Here is a 6,614-nt window from a genome sequence, read left to right on the forward strand (position 1 = left end):
TATAATACTGTATTCTAAGTTGTCCTTGTTACAGATATGAATGTCAGGTGTCTATAACTGAGACTGTCAAAAGTGAGTTCTACTGCTGCTTCAAATATTTAGAGATGTGATAGAGTATAATTTTGTTTTAGCTAATAAAGTTTATTGGGGGGGGGCAGAAAGATAGTACAGTAGGTTAGGTGCTTGCCTTGCATGCAGCTAACCCTGTTTCAAAATCTGACATACTGTATGGTCCCCCAAGTCCTACCAGGAGTGATCCCTAAGTGCAGAGCCAGGAGTAAACTGAGCACCACTGGGTGTGGCCCCCAAACAAAACAGAGTTTATTTTTGAAACAGGTTTAGGTTTTCAGAAAAACTAAACAAAGTAGAATTCTCATCCACTCCCCCACTGTCAGCTTCTTGTACTGTAGTAGTACATTTGTTGAACCTACCTGGACTCATTATCACCCAAATTCCATTGTTTCATATTTGGAGTCACTTTCTGTCGTACATTGCATGGGTTTTGACAATGTCTCATGACTTGTATCAAGCACTACAGTATCATATAAAGGATTTTATCCACTCACATTTCCTACCCTCCATTTTTTTCAAACCTCCACCTTAACTTCTGATAAGCACTAATCTTACTGATTCCATAGCTCTGGTTTTCCAGTTGTCATGTAGTTGGAATTATCTAGCATGTAACCTTTACAGAGCGTTTTTTTTTTTTCTCTCACAGTACTCATTTCACTTCCCCTCAGTATTACGGCTGGATAATTTCTTAGCACTGAATAGTATTCCATTGCCTAAATGTACACACTTCTGCTTACGAAAGATGATCATGGTTGTTTACAAGACTTAGTTAATATGAATAAACATACTTAAAACATTTTTGTGTGGGTTTTACATGATTATACATTATGAATTTATTCGGATATATTTCAAAGAGAATAATTTTTGGATCTTACAGAGTACATTTTATTTTGTAATAAATTTCCAAACTGTATTCTTTGCTTAATTTTTTTAAAGAAAACCTTTAGACACTGTGATTTACAATGCTATTTTGTTTGGTTGGTTTTGGTTTTTGGGTGATACCAAGTGGTGCTCAGGACTTACTCCTGGCACTGTTGTCAGGAATCACACTTTGTGAGGCTTGGGGGACAATATCAGATGTCAAGAATGGAACCCAGTTTGGCTGCATACAAGGCAAGCACCATACCCAATATACTATTGCTCCGGCCCTTACAATACTGTTACTATTAGAATTTCATGCATATAATCTTCCAGAACTACATTTCACCAAATTGTTTCCCTACCAGCCCACTCCAGTCACCCACCCTGCTAAATTCAGTTCTGTAGATCAGCTCTCAGGTTGACTGAGTATGGCCATTTGTTTTCTTAGTTACTGTTTGTTTTTGAACCACACCCAGGTGCTTGTTCTAGCTTAGTGTTTGGGTGTCAATTTAGCAGTGCCCCAGGGTACAATTTGATAATGGGATTGAGCTGTCTATCCCTTCTGAACAAGTTTTTTTGTTTTTGTTTTTAGACCACAACTGGTGATGCTCAGGGGTTACTCCTGGCTCTGCACTCAGGAGTTAATGCCTGCAGTGCTTGGGGGAATTTATGAGATAAGTGGGATCAAATCCTGGTCGATCTTGTGCAAGTCCAGGCTCCACCTGCTGTACTATCTCTCCAGCCCCATTCTGAGCCAAGTTTAAGAGCTCTTTGTGTTCTTTTTCAAATCAAGTTTTATTAATTTGCCATTAGTTTATTACTATCAGAAATATATTTTTGTATTTTGGATAACAACAGTCTTCTATTGCCTTTGCAAATATTTTTTCCCAGTCTGGGCTTTGTCTTCTTTTTTCTTGATTGATACCTTTGAAGTTTAAAGTGATTACTGATAATATTTACTGCTTTCATTGCGCCTGTTTTAATATTTTTAATTCCCTTCTTTTGATTTTTTTCCTTTATTAATTGAATCATCACGAGTTACAAAATTGCAAAGATATTTATGATTGTGTTTCAGGCGTATATTGTTCCAACACCAATCCCTTCACCAGTACCCACTCTCCATCAATGTTCCCAGTTTCCCTTCCACCGCTAGCCTGCCTCTGTGGCAGACACTTTTCCCCTCCCCCGTTGTCTTAGTGTTCAGTTCCCTTCCCAAACCTGTCCCTCCATTCTGGCCCTACTGCCAAGCTTCCTACTGAAGACCAATTCTCTTGGTCTTCATTTCTATTGCCACTGGGCATCTGATATTCCCCTATGAGGTTTTCTGTCTCACATATGAGAGAGTATTCTGAGTCTATTTTCGTTCCTCTGCTTGATTTCACTCAACATGTAACTCTAGATCTGATGTATTTAATTAAACATTGCATATTATTACAAATTTTATACTTTTAGTACTTTTATTGTGCTTGCTCTTGCAGTTTAATAGTTACAAATAATAAAGGAACTCAAGCAACACTAGTGCCAGAGTCCTGCAAATACTGTGGAATACAATAGTCCCAATACCCTCTGACTCCATTAAACATCACTGTCATTCATTTCATCTATGACTCATACTAATTTATTTATTTGGAATAAACCACTGTCAGGCCAATTAATATCAAAAGCTATTTCTGACTTTTATTTATGAAGACTTTTTTTCTCTTGTTTTTATTTGCTTGGGGTCTTACCCAACAGTGATTAAGGCTTACTTCTGGCTCTGAGCTCAGAGATCAGTCCTGCTTTGGCTCGGGGGACCCTACGTGGTTCCAAGAATTGTACATAGGTCAGCTGTGTGCATGGCAAATGCTCTACCCATTACACTATCTCTCCAGTTCGTTTCTGAAAAATTTCTTTCAGGATATAAGTATTAATGATGAATTTACTTTTTAGATATATTCTTTCTGTTTTTATATTTGTTTTGTTTTGTTTGGGGCCACACCCGGTGGTGCTCAAGGTACACTCCTAGATCTGTGCTCAGGGATCATTCCTGGTAGGCTTGTGGGACCATATGGGGTACTGGGGATCAAACCTGGGTTTACCTGCTCTACTGTCTCACCAGCCACATATGCTTTTTGTTTGTTTTGTTTGGGTTCCACACCTGGCTGTGCTCAGGAATCACTCCTAAATTTCTCAGAGGACCATATGGGATGCTGGGCATCGAATCCCCATTGAAAGAGTGGTAGGGAAGCGCCCAATCCACTATACAATCGCCCCTTTCTAGACATAATTCTGGATTCTTTTTATTTCTTTTGACGCTACATTTTCACCAAATCATAAGCAAATTGTAGAGATCACAATATTTTACCAAAAGCTGCATTTTCTAAGAAAAGATGTTTTATTATTTTATTTATTTTGTTCTGGGGCCACAGCCAACAATATTCAGGCTACTCCTGGCTCTGCATTCAGGGATCACTCCTGGCAGTGCTCGGGGGATCATATGGGATGCAGGGGATCAAATCCAGGTTAGCTGCATGCAAGGCAGCACCCTACCTGCTGTACAATATATCCAGCCCCAGGTTTACTATTTTATTTTTTAATTTTATTTGAGATACTGTGATGTACAATAGAGATAATGGTAGGATTCATACATAGAACTTTCTAACACTACACACTCCAGCAGCGGGTCAGTTGCTGCCCCCCCCCCCCCATGATCACTTCAGTATTTCTCCCATAATCAGTTGTTCTCTTACCCTTAGTAAGTTCTCACCTTCAACTTATAATTTTATTTTTATTTATTGTATTGTTTTTGAGTCACATCCGGCTGTGCTCAGGGCTTACTTTTGGCTCTGCTCTCAGGATTCACTTCTGGTGAACTTGGGATTAAATAGGGTAGGAGGGATCAAGCTCAGATTGGCTGTGTGCAAGGTAAATACCCTACCCACTGAACTATACTCTGGACCCTTAACTTTATTATTTGAATGTGGAAAATTTTTGTAGTCACACCAGACAGTACTCAGAGGCTACTCCAGCTCCATGCTTATGGCTTGCTCCCAGCTGTGATTGATGGACCATACAGTGCCAGTGATTAACCCAGGGTCTCCCATGAGAAGCAAGTTCACTGGTCTTAAAAAATATTTTTGAATATTAGGAGGACAATAGAGGCAGGATTGCAAGACCAGTGTTGTACTGGGATCAAACCCAACTCCTATATACAAAGTACACAATTTATCATTGAGCTATACACCCAGTCTGAGAAAAGGTTTTTAAAGGATATGACGAGAAAAGATGTAACTCAACAGTGGAGGACTTGCTTAGCATGTATAGAGGCCCTGGTTTAATCGTGGTGCTGCAAAGAAGAAAATTATAGAATAAATACATTATTCTTGTTGGGGGTGGGGCATGGATGGTGATGATCAAGAAGTAATTACAAGTGGGTGCTGGGGGGGTCACTCCTCTGAAAGTGGGGCTCAGGAGGTTATGTGGTGGCCAGGACTGAACCCAATGTTTCTACATGCAAAGTACACACGCAACATGTGGAGATATCTCTCAACCCCAGCTGTCACATTTAAGAATATGTCCATAGGAACAGAAGAGATAATTGAACACTAAGATGCTTGCCTTGCACACAACTCATCTGGGGTTGATTCCTGGCACATACAGTACCCTGGGCCTCACCAGAGTGATCCCTAAATTCAGAACCAGGTGTAAGCCATGAGCACAGAGCGAGGAATAAACCCTAAGCACAGATGGGCATGTTCTCAAAAACAATAACAAGATAAAATTTTTAAAAATGCCTATTGTACAGTATTTTTTTGAAAATTTTCATAATCGTTCAAAATTGTTCTTAATAACTCATCAATACTTATATAGTCAGTCATTAAAACATTTTCAAGATCAGTTTCCCCATTTTCTCCATGTTTTGTGAGGTCTAAGCAAGTCCTGTATCCTGAATGAGAATGGAGTTTTTTCCTTTTCCCTTTTCTTTTTCCATTACAAAACAAAACTATTTCAAAAGGCATGCTATGAATAGGTCAGTTCATTCAGAAGATACAATAGCAGTTCTACATGTACCAAAAAGAGCTCTTGAGTGCTAAAAAACATTCAAGGATAATTCTCTAAAAACATGGAGATTTTGATAACTTACTTTTATTTATGAATAGGAGATAGGTATCACAAATAATAAATTTTAATACTATAATATGATTAGACCTAGTGAGAATCCATAGCATACTTTACATTTTCACAGGTCATTTCAGTGGTTGTGTAAATGATTAAAAAACGCTAACATGTTTATGTTTTCATCTGAGAAATCAGAAACATTCTAGAGAACAGGCAATTTTAGTTCAATTTTTAAAAAGTATTGAAATTATGTATAGTATTTGATCATAAGGGAACAAATCAATGACAGAAATGAATAGAAATAAGGAAAAATAGTACAAAATATTTTTTATATACTTTAGATAAAGTTTTGAACACATCAGGCACAATTTTTTTTGTTATTGTTCTTGGGCTACACTTGGCAATGCTCAAGGGTTAATCCTGGTTCAGGAATTACTCCTGGTAGTTTTGGGGGACTATATAGGATGTCAGAGACGGAACTCATGTCAGTTGTGTGTGCAAGGCAAACACTCTCCCTGCTGCACTATTGCCTCAGTCTCCTTGGGGACCAGTCTTACCTCTGGTGCTCAGAAACCATGGGCTGAGGGACTGGAGTGATAGCACAGTGGATAGGGCATTTGCCTTGCACATGGCCCACCCAGAATCGATTCCCAGCAACCCATATGGTCCTCCGAGCACCACCAGCAGTAGTTCCTGAGTGCATGAGCCAGGAGTAACCCCTGTGCATTGCCAGGTGTGATCCCTCCCCTCCAAAAAAGAAACCATGGGCTAAATGAAAGAGATTGGGGGCAGGAGGACAGAGATTAAGGGTATTTGGTCATGATTTACCTCTGGCCTGTGGGTGCAAATTCATGTCTCAGAAAGCCTTTGTCAGTTGCTCCTTAATCAAACTTCCATTTTGAGGGGGTTTATTCACCAGGGCTAATCAGGACAGGGGAAAGGTTGGGCAACTGTTTACAGGAAAGGATGAATATGGTCATGTGGGGCCACTTCCACTATTGTTTTCCAGCTGAAACTTTCACTCGAGCAATCTGTCCAGCTGTCCAGCAAGAAAGGTCTTTTGAGTGTCTTGCCAGGATCTTTGCATGAAGCAGCCATCCAACGAGGCTGTCAGAGCAGCAGATTACAGGATAGAGATCAACCAGAACAGGCCATGTCAAGTGTGCTTCCAGAAGCCCCACAGCTTGAGCTGTCCCATATCACCTTCTCCAGGTGAAGTACCTAGAAGCAACAGTCTGCATATGGGTCTGGGGCCAAAGCCCTCATATCCTGCAGTTCTGACCTTGGTTCCCAGCAACACAGTCCCAGAGTCGCTACCCACTGGACTGGACTGTCTCCAGTAGCTCCACGAGGGTAGAAGCTTCCACTGAGGCAGAAGTTGTGGGCAAGACACATATTGGACTCTAACCTGGTATATACCATTTTGCCGAAAATTTCTCTTGGCACCACTGTCAGACAACTATAAACTAAAGTCTGGGTTTGTAAACAGGAGAAGGTAAGGTGTGTGTGTGTGTGTGTGTGTGTGTGTGTGTGTGTGTGTGTGTGTGTATGGTAATAGGGATTGAACACACGCAAGACCTCAT

The sequence above is a fragment of the Sorex fumeus genome, unplaced genomic scaffold (genome assembly GCF_029834395.1).
Source record: "Sorex fumeus unplaced genomic scaffold, SorFum_2.1 ptg000265l, whole genome shotgun sequence".
Taxonomy (NCBI): Eukaryota; Metazoa; Chordata; class Mammalia; order Eulipotyphla; family Soricidae; genus Sorex; species Sorex fumeus.